Genomic DNA, 14,554 nt, shown 5'->3' with positions numbered 1-14,554 from the left:
CCAGCTCTTGTCCATTGAACCATTGAACCTCTCCACCAGCCCATTGGACTGGGGGTGATAAGCTGAGGCCCAGTTGTGCCGGACCCCACATTTCTCCCACAAGCACCGGAGCAGAGCTGACATGAAGTTTGACCCTTGGTCGGTCAAGACTTCCTTGGGGAACCCCACTTGGCTGAAAATGGTCAGGAGTGCATCCGCCATGGTGTCTGCTTCAATGGAAGCTAAGGGCACTGCCTCAGGGTAGCGGGTGGCAAAATCTACCACCACCAGAATGTATTTCTTCCCCGACTGGGTCGTCTTGCTGAGAGGCCCCACAATGTCCATGGCCACCTTCTGGAAAGGCTCCTCTATGATGGGCAAAGATCTCAAAGCCACTTTCCCCTTGTCCCGGGCCTTCCCCACCCTCTGACAGGGGTCACAGGATCGGCAATACTGCCGGACAGTGGTAAAGACCCCGGGCCAGTAAAAGTTCTGCAGCAACCTCTGCCGTGTGCGCCGGATTCCCTGGTGCCCTGAGAGGGGGATGTCATGGGCCAGGTACAGTAGCTTGCGGCGATACTTCTGGGGGACCACCAGCTGCCTCCTGATCCCACAGGACTCTACTTCCCTTGTGGGAGCCCATTCTCGGTATAGGAACCCCTTCTCCCACAGGAACCTCTCCTGGCAAACTCTCCTCATGGTCCGTACCACACTGAGGTCGGGCAGGTCCCTGAGCTTCTGCAAGGAGGGATCTTTCCTCAACTCGGCCTGGAACTCAGTGGCTGGGGAAGGGATGGGGACCGGTTCCCCCTCATTGGCCGGATCTGAGGCCATAGCCTCTCTGAGCCGTGCCCCTCGGCGCTCCCTCCCCACCAGGGTGGGGTCCTGCGCCTCCGGTGTGGTACCCTCCCCAAGGTCAGGGTGCAGTGCCCCTCGCCGGCTCTGGCTACGGGTCACAACCAGAGCGATCTGTGGCTTGCTTGGCCAGTCCTCTAGGTCTCCCCCCATCAAAACCTCAGTGGCCAAATGGTGGTGTACCCCCACATCCTTGGGGCCCTTCTGGGCCCCCCATTTCAGGTGTACCCTTGCCACGGGCACCTTAAATGGGGTCCCATCCACCCCCGTCAGGGTCAGGTAGGTGTTGGGCACCATCCGATCTGGGGCCACCACCTCGGGCCGGGCCAGCGTCACCTCCGCGCCCATATCCCATTATCCATTGACCTTCCTCCCATCCACCTCCAGGGGAACAAGGCACTCTCTCCGGAGGGACAGCCCCGTGCCCACCCTGTAAACCGAGCACCCTGAGTCCAGAACATCCAGCGCTCTGGCGGAGCTGGCCTGGGGTACTCTTCCCTCCTGAGCAGGTGGTAAACTGGCAGCCCCCCTTGCCTGGGTCGTCTGCCCCTCGTCCAGCTGGGTCCCTACCCAGTTAACCCTGGGTAGGTTGGGTCTGCTCAGTCTGTCCCTGAACCCTGGGGCACTGGGTCCGTACATGGCCTCTCTGGCCACAGTGAGAACAGCTCAGGTCATGTTGGTCCCCTCGAGCAGGTCGGAGGGGCCCAACGCCAGGCGTTCCCCTTTGGAGGGGGTTCTCCCTATTTCCCCGCTGGGAGGTTCCATGGTAACTCTCTCTCTGCATTGGGGGGGCTGTTCCTTTGGGACTCCTCCTGGCTACCCCCTGACCGACTGTTCACAAACTCATCAGCCAGCTGCCATGCGTGCTGTGGGTTCTCTAGCTTTTTATCCACCAACCACAGCCTCAGGTCGGAAGGGCACTGTTCATACAGTTGCTCCAGTATGATTAGGTCAAGCAGGTCCTCTTTAGCTTGGGCCCCAGCTGTCCACTTGCGGGCATATCCCTGCATTCGGTTGACCAGTTGTAGGTATGTGACCTCAGGCGTTTTACGCTGACTCCGGAACCTTCTCCGGTACATCTCGGGGGTCAGCCCAAACTCACGGAGCAGGGCCTGTTTGAACAGTTCATAGTCCCTTGCCTCTGCCCCTGTCATTCGGCTGTACACCTCTACGGCTTCGGGGTCCAGTAAGGGGGTGAGAAACTGGAGCCTGTCTGCAGGGTCAACTCTGTGCATCTCGCAGGCATTCTCAAAGGCCAGGAAGCTATCTATGTCCTCCCCCTCCTTACGATGGGCCAGGAAGCACTTATCAAAGCTCCTTGCAATCTTGGGTCCCCCTCACTCACCGCAGCCGGGGTCCCACTGCTCCTCAGCCTGGCCAGCTCCAGTTCATGCTGTCTTTGTTTCTCCTCCTGACGTTCATGTTGACGTTGTTTTTCATGATCCTCCAGCTCCCCCATTTTCATCTCCCTCTCCTATTCCAGCCGCATCCGCTCCAGGGATGGGGAGCTCCGCCGGGCTGCCAGGGTCAGGGTGCCCTCGGTATTCGCTGGGCTTCCCCCAACCCCTCCCCCAGGCCTAGGTAGGAAGGGTCTCGGGATGTCCTCGGCAGCAGTCTGACCCCTCCCAGCCCGGTCAGGCCCCAGGGCCCATGCTGCGTCCACCGGGCGGCTTCCCTCAGGGACAGGGATTGGGTCATCCAAGCGATCCCTCTCCTCCAACTGGGCAATCAGCTGTTCCTTGGTGGACCTCCCAATGTGCAGCCTCCTCTGCCTGCACAGCTCCACCAGGTCGCTTTTAAGGCGTTTAGCATACATCTCCCTGCTGGCCACTCGCAGGCCTGGGCAGCTTTCTATGGTTTCCAGGAAAAACCCCTCCTGTGCCAGTCCTTCTTGAGGTCACCACCTCTTTGCCAGGGTCGATCCAGGCTCACTGCAATTCCCCGGGGGACCCTGTTACTGCAAAAGTCCTTCTCTCTGGTCACACACTCCCAGGGGTTAACCGCCCCCTGAAACCGTCTCTCTCTGAATCTTCAGCATGCCTGGTCCCCGTCAATCCCCCTTCGTTTTACTGTTCCCCAGTCACTTACTGCAGGAAACGCCGTTCATGGGGTGCAGTACATCCCACCGCTATCACCAGTTGTCACGGAGTGTGGGGGAGTCCAGGTCCTGCACCCCTTGGGATTCACTGAGACTCTCAGCCAGCCAGGAGTGGACAACAGGAACACAGTCCAAAACAGCGGTTGTGGGTACAACCAGGACCCCTCAGTCAAGTCCTTCTGGGGGAGCAGGGAGCTTAGACCTCAGCCCTGGGTTCCCTGCGTTCCTCCACCCAGCCCCAAACTGAAACTAAACCCCCCAGCAGGCTCTCTCCTGCAGCCTGTCTTCATATTCCTGGGCAGAGGTGTTACCTCCCGCTGCCCCTCCTGGCTCAGGTTACAGGCTCTCAGGTCTCCCATCTCCAGGGCACATTCCCAGGTCAACACCTCCCTCTCTCTGCTGCGTCACATCGTCACACCCTTATATAATAAAGAAACAGGCCAAGAAGATACCTGTAAATATTGACAGGGAAGAAACAAAAAAGGTAAGATCCATACCGCTTGTCTCCTCAACCCACAAGATATTTGTTTTCTGAAGATAAAACTTGTGTCGAACAAGGTAACATTCTGACATGTACTGCTTCTTAGACTCTTTTCTAGCCCCTGTCCTTGAGCATCCTAGCAAAAAGTAGAATTCACCTTCAATGCTCAGATACACAGCCAGAAAAGGAGCTGGTATCGACCCATTATGGAACAGCACCTGTATCAAACCACAAGTTATTAATGCTAGTGAACAGCTCATCAACCGACTGAGCACTCCAACCAGCAGGAATCTCTGGATTCATCAGAAGCACATCATACTAAGTGTATCCCTCCATGACACCAGCAACAGCTTTCTTATATTGGCAACAGAGAGAGTTTTAATGATCGTAGGCCGGATCCTCAGCTGGCATAAATTGATGTCACTCCATTAACTTCACTGGAGCTACACTAACATCAGGTGACGTTTTGGCCTCCAAACCTGTCAAATCCAAACCCCAAAGACATCTGAGTAGACTAACAGATCTTACAAAATCTCACATATTAATTATCTTTGACATCTGTACTGGGGCTTGATTCTTCTCTCTCTCTCTCTCACTGGTTTGTCACTTGTGACTCCAGTGATTTAAAGGCAGTTACTCAGGATTCAGACAACTGTGAAAAGAGAATCAGCCCCAATACTCCTCCTTTTAACTTTGGGCAAATAAATCTTTTGAACATGATGCAGTTAAAAAGCAGCTTACTAAAGGGGGAAAAGACAGATTATAACAAGAAGCAAAGGAAGTGAGATTAGCTCGAGAGGCATATATATAAACAGAAATGACAGAGGAAACCAGGGAGTGTGAGCTATGATGAGAAGCAGAGACATCTTTTTATTTTCTTCATATGCAACCCTATGTCACCACTTCCTGTGTTAAAAGAATTGCATCTTCGGCTTGCCTTTGGCAACAGATACGAGAAACTATTTTACACATGGATGTTCATCATATCTGGAAAAGTGAAAGTTATCGGCTAGAGAATCTCAGATCAATTGACTTGGTCAGAAAGCCCACTGTGAGCTGAATAATCAAGTCCGTTGAACAGATCTGTTCAAAATGAGGGCGCTTCCATAGCAAACCTGTTGGGCTCCTTTAAAGTTGAAGCAGCAAATAAAAGGGAAATCTCAACTTCTTCTCATTGTCCTAATAATGTATTGGCAAATGGCCACCTGGAATTATTGACTTCACTCCTTCAAGCATTTGTGCATGTACATAAATTTACTCACACAAATACATTGGCACTACGTCCGCAAGGAAAGATATACACACACACACGTAAGTGTTATTGGGATTGTGACTACTGTTTGTATCTATAAGTCTACTTTGGGATACATATCCCACTTCATTTTCTTTGTTGCAGCAACGGTAAACAATTAAGAGAACTAAGTTACGAGAGTGCATTTGTTCTGAGCAGACAGCTACTCGGTACAGCTGCCATGGCTCTAACAGGAAACTTGGTATAGGGGAACTCATGTTCCATTCCCCCTAACAAAACGATGTGTCTGACAGCGGGATTCTTGCTTAACTGTTATTAGGTTCATGTTCTGCTTGGGAGAGACTCTGATTTAAAAAAAAAAAGGAAAAAGACTAAGCAGAGAGGGGAAAATCACTGTGACTATAGGGGGAACAGTGTAGCAGACTGCAAGAAGAATGACAACAAATACAGAGAAGCTGTGGAAAGTGAGCAGCGAAGGGGAGAACAAATTTAATGTAAAGATAGATACAGTGGGGTCATTCTCTCAATTCTACTGGTGTAAATGAAAAATCACTCCCCTGAAGACAATAGAGTCACATTGGTGTAACACCAATGAAAGAAAGATGAGAATCAGACTTAATTAAACTACCAATATATAAAGGACACACATGTGCCACTTTAGATGTTGAGGGTGTTCTGAGGCAATAAAGAAGAGATACACAATTTTTAAGTTAGTGAATTTAATTGTATTTATGTATACAGCTGTAATGGCAGGTGTCTCTGCATGGGAGATATGAGAGAAATGGCTGTTATGAACACTTAAACTTATAACTACTCTGGATTTTAGAGTGAAGTCATTGAGAAAAAGGGATAAATGTGCTAAACTTTGAAGGTTACTAAAGATGCAGACTGATTGTGCTGTCTCTGAAGGGAATGTCTGTTACTAATACATTGCAATCAAGATTATTTTTTTTAAAGTTAAGGTTGGTAAGTTGTTAATAAAGGGAGAAAACAGTTTGTTGGGACAGAAGGAGGATCCTTTATTGAATTGCACCATAACACAATATAACACAATATTAACCATGAAACACCTGCAAAGGCAGAGGGGGCTAGTCCACCACTTTTCTCTGGTTCAAAAGAAATAAAGAGTGATCAAACCTTGAATACAATTATTTTTCATAACCCCATTTCACAAAAGTTCACACTTTGAGAGGAAAGTGGGAAACAATAAAAACAAAAATAATAAACAAATGAAAGGAGAGAGAGAGAGAGAGACACACACACACACATACACACACACAAGGCTGTGACCACAAAAGCCTCCCCATTATCTTTTGCAAACATATGTTGATATTTGCAGGCTCATCACAAATTGAAATGACAAATCCTTAAACAACTATTTATGTTTCAAAGTCTAATGAAGATAATTGGAGAGCCAAAGCAAATGACAAGAAACGAACAACCAGTGATTTTGGAGCCAGATTCTCTCCTGCACAGCCCTCATAATTTGCTATTTGTCAATCTTTGCCATGGAAGTCAATGGAGAAATGCTGATTGACAGCAGCTGGCAGAGTCTGGCTCCAGGGCTTGCTTATGTACTATTTCCTTTTACTATTCAGTGGTGCATGGTTGGTTGTCTGCAGGAAGTCAGATGGTATTATTGCTGATCCCTGATTGGATAACTGAAACCAAAAACAGGGAGAATAATAGTGAATAATGAATCATATACTTCCAGGATGACTTTCTAGGATTTGAGGGCATTTTACTGGACACTCAGTGGTGGTCTGGAAGGGAGTGGGGCTGCATGGGCATAGAGATGAGTGGGAGTAAACAAATAAGGCAGTGGTTTGGCATGTGGCTGGGCAGAAAGGACAAGGAGGCATAAGAAGCAAAGATCATAGAGAGGCCGACAAAAGCTAGCATGAGCAGAGCCTTGCAGGACAAGGAACATGAAAAGGATTTGGAAGACAAGCTCATCAGAAGCCAACAGAGGGATTCCAAGAGGGAGTGGAGATGGTTGGAGTGGTAAGAGAAAGAGACGGTTTGCACAGCATTGTTGTGCACAGACTAAAGTGGGTGCAGAGGAAGCAATTCCGACAAGGCTGACAAGCTTGCTCAGTGACTGCTCAGAGAATACCAGGTAGGGTGACCAGATGGCAACTGAAAAAATGGGACAGGGGGTGTGGGGAGGGGGGAAATAGGAGCCTATATAAGAAAAAGTCCCAAAAAACTGGACTGTCCCTATAAAAATGGGACATCTGGTCATCCTAGTCCCAGGGACTCTCACCCACAACAGATAACACTAGGGTGATGTCACTGCTCACACTGCAGTGCTGTGAGTTGTGGCAAGTGAGCTACTTTGTGCCAACTGAGAGCTCTGTTGTGATACTGTAGAAGATCCTCTCTGCGGTTTTGACCCCTTTTCACCTACATAAGAGTGCTGCTCTGACATACATTGTGGGAAGGCCTGTGGGACACAGAACTGGCAGTGCTGGCTCTGTGGCATTCCCCTCACAGCCCCTGGTGGTGAAGATGTCAGAGAAAGGAGTGTGGCCAGAGTGCTGTGTTTAATGGCATTATGGTTCAGTGGACGCAGAGACATTTCACTCACTGTTGTTTTGATCCTTTAGGACTCAGTGCTACAGGGGGCATAAGTACTTTGATGAGAACATAAGTGCTTTGCTAGATTGGGGCCAGGGACTGCAGCACCTTGCAGGGTGAAGCCCAAGATGTGCAGCTGGGCAGGTTTTGGTGAGTAGAGGGTACATATGGGTGCCACAAAGATTAACTATTGGTAAGCAGTGCACTCTCCACTGAGTGGTTGGAAGGCTCAACCTCCATCCACAGTAGCCTTTATTGTCAGTAGCCCAAGGTTTAAAAAAACAAAACCATGGGCTGTAGGCATAGAACTGGTGTCTCCGAGCCGATAGCTAATAATGTCCTTAGCTCCACATGCCTCTCTGTAGCATTCCTCATGCTACTACGCTGGAACAACTTGGTGATCCTAGAGTAGCATCCTCATTAAGATTTGGGTTCCCCAGAGCAGCATGTCCTGCTAATCCCTTTTGACTTTGCATTTATCTATGCAATGCTCTGCACCTGCATAGCATAGTGATCAAAACCTGGGTAGAATGATTTGTCTTTAATAGGGTGAAACACTGTCTACTTCATAGAATCTCAGGTTGGAAGGGACCTCAGGTCATCTAGTCCAACCCCATGCTCAAAGCAGGACCAATCCCCAATTTTTGCCCCAGATCCCTGAATGGCCCCCTCAAGAATTGAACTCACAACCCTGGGTTTAGCAGGCCAATGCTCAAACCACTGAGCTATCCCTCTTCCCAAACGTGGTGATAGGTACATAATTTCAAAGGACCTTCCCAACTATACCTTCAAGATCTGTGGACGTATCAGTCATGTGCAGATGGAGTAACTGCATTTAGCTGCCTGTTGCACATGCATTTACCCAACGCCTACATGCAAACATACACTCATCCATAAAAGAGGGCCTTTGCAAACACAAACAGATGCAACTGCAAGTTTTGTAGGTGAATTTTTAGAGGGTTTTCTAAATATAGGACCCTAAATGAAATAGCCTTAAGCACATGGTGTGCAACAACAGGAGAGCAACGCCACTGGTAAAAATTGTATTTTTTCCAATTGGAAACTCATAGATGGATCATTTTGCTACTTCTCACTAGAAAATTCAGTAGGGCTCCTTCCTGCGAACTCTTGCTGCCAGGAATGGTCAATTATGGCAAGCACTATGAGCTTGATGCAATGCTCTTTGAAGTCAATGGGAGCCCTTTCATGGATTCCAAAGGAGATTGGACGAGAACCTATGTTTGTTAGGGTTTTTCAAAATCCAGTCTTTAGCTTTTAATTAAAAATCTTTTTGTCAGACCACAGTGAGATTATGAAGCAATCAGACATACGGATGGTGTGGTCTGGCTATCTGCCTTACTGAGAGACTGAAAAACCTGCTTTCCAAAGGTAGTCAGATATGCAATATTAGCATAGGCTGTTGTGGGATTGGTAGTCCATTGGCTCCCCTGGTATGAAATTCTGTAACACAGGCACAATAAAGAAGGTTAGTTTAATTCCAGAAACTAAAACTTTGTAATTTAAATGCCTAAATTACAAAACTCAAGCACTTAAAAAACAAGAAAATAAATACTTAAGGGCATCATAAATCTTGCACAACCCACAGCCATAAACACAGCCTTATTAAGCAAAAAAGAAATGTTTTTCAAATGGGTTGTGTTTATATTTTTAAATTCCTGGAGAAATGATATAGTATTCTTTTTGGGTCAAAGTGATAGTTGTTTTTCATTAAATATGTATTCCTTATTCTTGATAAGAATTACTTACTATGTGGGCCCACTTACTATGTAGGCAGTGTAAGATTTATGATGCCTTTAACTATTCATGTCCTTGTTTGAGCTGTTGGGTTTTGTACGTGATGACATCCATAAGGAAGCTGTTTGTCATTCAGCAGCTTACTTGGTTTTTGAAACAAAGATTTTTGGTTCTAGACACAGCTTGTAAAGTTTTAAATACATCGAATGGGACATGTCAGCAGATTATTACGCTATAAAGGAGTGAGTAATACTGGCCAACGTAGTAGTGGCTCTTGCAGAATCCTGGCAAGATACACATGTCCACATAGCTAAGTTAACCACCCTTGTCCACAGATCACAGCCTCAACTTCACACTACGTAGGGGGTAAAAATCATTCAAAGTCTTGGGAAATTAAGTGTCAGACTCAAACTACAACATACATGGCTTAATTTCACAGCCAATGCCCAGCCCACTACTACTTCTTCATAATTAAGTTGCAGAAGAATCCCATTCTGTGAAAACGTCACTGAAATCCCACAGTATACCACAGGCCAGACCTTAATATGCTACACATATTTTCTGAGGGTTTTTTTAAAACCTTGTAAAAGAATTGAATAAAGCTGAAGTTAAATCTGAAACAAAAATGCGGAGTCAAAATGTTTTGACTCTTTGGGAATTTTGGATTTTCTGACCAAAACAATTTGACACAAACAGTGAAATATTTTGGTTGACACACACAATTTTTGGCACACACAAAAATTGCATCTGAAAAATTTTGTCCAGCTGTACTTGGGATGGCAGAGACCTGGCTAACTGGATCATTTGAGTGGGCTGTAACAATAAAAGGCTGAGAGGAGGCCACTAAGGTGGATCTTGTTGGACTGTTACTTCACGGCCAAGCCCTGGTGGTATCTGAAGATGGTGGATCCCCTTGTGAGTTTCATACAGAAGCAAGAACACATCCTTTTCAGAGGGGAGGGCAATGTGGTGAATCCATCTGTGGCTGCTCTGTTCCTAACACTCAGGAGGCTCAGCGAGAGAGAAAAGCTCTGTGGCAGTTGTGGGCCACAGGGGTAGAGTGTGTGGGGCTCCGGAAGGACCAGGGTGTTAAAGGCACTTGGGGAATGCATGTAGGGACCACCAGGCATTAGTGCCCATACAGCCTTAGCAGCAGAAGTGCCTGCCTAGCCGTAGTGATCCTGGCATGCTACCAAGGAGTGTGTCACACTGGGACTGGTGAACTGCAGCATTCCACAGGCCTCACAGAAGACTTTACTAGAGCTGAGTGAATTGATTCTTGTGAATCAACAGAATTGGCTTACAAATGTCAAATCAGTTGCATGTGCGCAAACTGACTGAAAACAATAAGTTAATTTGCCCTGCAGATCATTAGTTACTGGTAATGATCCAAGACAAGGAATGAGCCCAGATTGACTCTCAGAGCAGCTAGAAAATACATGTTTTATTGGTAAAGTGAGCACATCAGATATGGAAATCAGAGGCTAGAGACATGGGACCGCACCATGACATTTTTACAGAGTAGAACTGTACTTACGTGCATAATTGTTTTTCTCTTTCATGTGAGTATTTGGAGGATTTTTCAGTGCATGTTGGGGAAGTGATGCTGAGTATTTGCTCTTGTTCTCATGTGCATTTAGACATGTTCCCTTAGTTATGAATAATTTAATGATTTATTATACCCTCGTTCACCATTTACTAAAGCTTCCAAAGGCTTTCTGGCATGGAAGCATTAATACTAAAAATAACTGGGATGCTAACAGGGGTGGAGGTCAGCCCCTCATGGGACCTTATTGGATTAGGCTTTGAGAGAAGATTTAGCTGAATTTTCTTTTCTCTGGGCCTTGCCTTACTGTGGTGTCTGGGGTCAAATCTTACCATGAAAATACTTTGGATGGTCTCCTCTTAGTACAGTGCACACATGTTCAAATCAATAAAGCACTACAGAAGCTGTCACAGACATTTCTATTAATCATTAAATGCCCTGGATAAGGGAGAGGAACGGCAGAGCATTGGCCAAACTGTCTTTGAGGATGGGATGAAGGGTGGTAGAAACAGGATTGAACCAGCTTTACTGAGCTAGGGATGAGGACAAAGGATCCAGCCAGAGATCAAGTTGTGCGGGAGCCAGGGCTGAAGGTCAAGATGGAGGGTTTTGTAGAACACCTTCCCTCATGTGATGAGTCCTGTATTTTGATGAATAATTCATCTGACTTTATCCACTATTTGGTCATTGTCCTGGAGATAAAAACCCTAGTGGCTTCTTGCCCTTTACAAACAGAAAAGAAATGAATCTTGTTTATTCTGTTGATAAAGGAGTCCAAAGAGCTATGGAGGGTCCGCTGATCATGTCCTTTTCCTAGTATATTAGGACACTGCAAGTGTAAATGAAAAAGAAGCATTAGAAAGGAGATGTTCCTTCTTAAAATAAAAAGAATTTGACACCTATTCTTGCACTGCCTGGGACATTCTTCACTAAAAGCTACAGAGTCATGTACAAGTTCAACAGCATCAGGTTATACAATACATGAGACCATTGCAGCAGATCCGAGTTTTGCAGCTGTGTTATACAACTATGATACAGTAATTTATAAGGAGAGACTTAGCGAGAGACCAGTTCATTTAGTTTATTTTCAAAAGGGGGTTAAGGAGATTTTTAGCACCTTTACCTGCTAATCTTAAATTTAGAGGTTATATTCAACTTCTGGAAAAGTCTTGTGGCCTAAAGTGGAGCTCAAATGCAGAAAATATATATATATTAAAATGTACCACACTTTGAGGATATTTATTGATGTGACTGGAACTTTGATAAGATCTTTAGCTTGAGGAGCAATATCACAATGCATCTTTGAATAAAATGTTCATCTCCCATCCTACTTCTGCACTCAAATCACCTTGAGATCAGGCTTCTAGGTGCTGTGCTGTCGAGATTGGGAATTCTCAATATGTGAGATGATCAAGCCTGTTCACTATAGTTATTTATAATCTCTGATGAAATCATTAGATATTTTTGGGACTTCCTGGCAGCAAATTCCATTTCTATTTGCTCTATAATGTACTTGGAACTCTGCTGTATGAATAAGATCTGTCATCAGCTTTTTGACTATACACTATGAACTATGACATTTGGAACACAACACTTCAGAGTCACATCCACTAGCAAGAGGATCAACAAACTCAAAAGTGTACAGAACAAGTTTCCAAAGTTTCAGCAGCATTACACAATTATGATTTGGTCATCTATAAAGATGAACTAGAGACAGGTTCAGTTCATTTATTTTAAAAAGGAGTTAAGAAGATTTTAATTAACAGCGCTGCCTGTGGACAATCTTGAATATGGGCGGGGGGCGGAGTGGGGACGACCACATTCGCTTTCTGTAAAATGTTGCTGCCTAATCTCTATTTTTCTAGTATTCATGTAAACTAATTTAAAAAAAAAATGTCAATCCTGAAGGATATTTATTAACTTGACTAGGAGTTTGCTAAAATCTGTGGCTTAAGGGGCAAGACCCCAATGGATCTTTGACTAACATGGTCTTTCCCCATATCAAGATTACAGCCATTTTCCTCTGGTCAGGTATACACATTGGTAAGCTCACGTACCACTAGGGGCAATAGTTCTTAAATACAGACCAGTGTCTCAGTTTTCTCCATGAATTAAAATCACAGGCACATTGTCCATGACTCAGTCTCCCAGAGGTGAGTATTCACTTGTTAACATTTCCCGGAGAGAGTTTGTCTATAAATCATTAGTTGCCCTTGCTAACGTTGCAGCTTGGGGCATTGGAGATCCAGTCTCCATCTTTTTCCTTGGCAATTTGGATATTCTCTTCAGGGGGATTCTTCCCACACCTCCTTTTCTCCAGACTGTCCTAGAGCTGGATTTTAAGGCACCTCGATGTGCACATCACAGGGAGCACTGCTGAGATGAATGTGGATGGTGCCCGAAGAAACAAGAGGTGACTGCCCTCCCCAGCAGTCCCACAATGGGACCACTGGCAGCCACCACCGAGTGTCTGCCCAGCCACCAGAGATGTGAGGTCACAGAAAAGAACAATATTCCCTCTATACAGATATTAATATCAACATCCCCAGGACCCCCAGTGCCTCCCTAAGTAGCTAGAACCATTCACTAGGAAAACAAAGTATTAGTACACAAGCTAACTCTACTCTGTAATGTGGTGGTTTCAGAAGAATTGTAGGAGTGTAACCAAGGACAGAATTTGGCCCAATGACATACAGCTGAGCAGCTGCTCTATATCCTCAGTCATCCACTGCTTCTCAGTTACATAGTCCAAGAAGCAACATAAGGAGGAGCCAGGAAAGAAGGATCCGTCTTTAGTCAACCAAGTTTGAATATTCTTATTTTTAAGGACTGGGGAGATTTAATGGAGATCTAACGACTACTCAGGAAGGAAGATGGTTGAAGTACAACAATATGCCTTTGCCATCCTGCCTCATAAGGGCTCTGAAATGTGCACCAAAGGGCCATTAAAGACCATAACACTTAACACCTAGATAGTATTTAGATCCCTACATGTGAAAGCATTTCACAAAAGGAGGATAAGTTTAATAATCACCATTTTCTACTGTGGAAACTATTTCGAGAAAGCTCAGTGCTTCTCCAGTTCACACCATACAGCATGAAAGACCTGGGAAAACAATTCAGTTCAGCTTAAACCTGAGCTAACAGACAAAGTAAAGTGAAAAAAGCCACTCAAACAAAATTAAGAGTACACAGACTGGTTTAACTAAACTGGTTTAAATGCACACTTTAGTTAAGCTGGTGCAACGCTCCATGTAGACAAGGCCAACCTCTACGGCTGTGCAATTAACAGTGTGCAATATACATTGTTTCCTCACAAAGGATCTCTCTGGTGGAGAGAGTGAATGGATAATACAAGAGACAGGAAAGATGGAACCATCCAAAGTCCAGGCCTACATATCACCAGCCTTGATATTAATAAGGAGGCAGCAGTGGCAAAGAGTGGTTGATGGCACTCATTGTGTAATCCTGAACCTGGGAAACAAAACACCAACAATTATACCAAGGCCATATTGACTGTGCCTTTAAACTCTACAGTCAGCACTTACAAACCTAGGTGTCTAAAGTTAGGCTCTTAAATCCATATTTAGGCATCTGAATTAAACTTCCCGGTTGCCAAAGGCTCCCAGTTCCCACTGAAGTCAGTGACAGAGGTAGAGGCTCAGCACCATGAAAAATCAGGCTGTTTACTTAGATGTAGATTTGGGTGTTTGACTTTCAGTACCCAAGTTTGAAAATATTGACCCAACACCCTGCATTTCCCTGTTCCTCCGTGTGGCTCTGCCTGGTCAGAAGGGAATTAGCAACATGGGCCTCTAATTCTGAGAATTTCAGGCTTCATGTACATTAATTGACCTTTAACACACAATGGAGAATGTACGGCTCTTCATAGTGTAATGGAGATATTTAGGTTAGATAATAGGAAAAATTTCCTAACTCTAAGGATAGTTAAGCACTGGAACAGGTTACCAAAGGCGGTTGTAGAATCCCCATCATTGGAAGTTTTTA

The 14,554-nt window shown here is 45.5% G+C and overlaps 1 protein-coding gene across 2 annotated transcripts in view; it reads right to left on the bottom strand.

Moving 5' to 3' along the window:
• ADIPOQ (adiponectin, C1Q and collagen domain containing) overlaps window positions 1-14,554 on the bottom strand; it is a 57,275-nt gene that overhangs the window by 34,593 nt on the left and 8,128 nt on the right. The window contains exon 3 of one of the 2 annotated variants that reach the window (XR_013347062.1): window positions 10,431-14,020. The exons of the other annotated variant lie outside the window; for it this stretch is intronic. The gene's annotated coding sequence lies outside the window, so the exon portion shown is untranslated. Of the gene's footprint in view, window positions 1-10,430; window positions 14,021-14,554 lie in introns of those variants that run through there. 2 annotated transcript variants of the gene reach the window in all.

This window comes from Eretmochelys imbricata, chromosome 9, assembly GCF_965152235.1.
Source record: "Eretmochelys imbricata isolate rEreImb1 chromosome 9, rEreImb1.hap1, whole genome shotgun sequence".
Lineage (NCBI taxonomy): Eukaryota > Metazoa > Chordata > Testudines > Cheloniidae > Eretmochelys > Eretmochelys imbricata.
The sequence above is the reverse complement of the archived record's forward strand: the minus strand, read 5'-3'. Positions and strand labels throughout refer to the sequence as shown.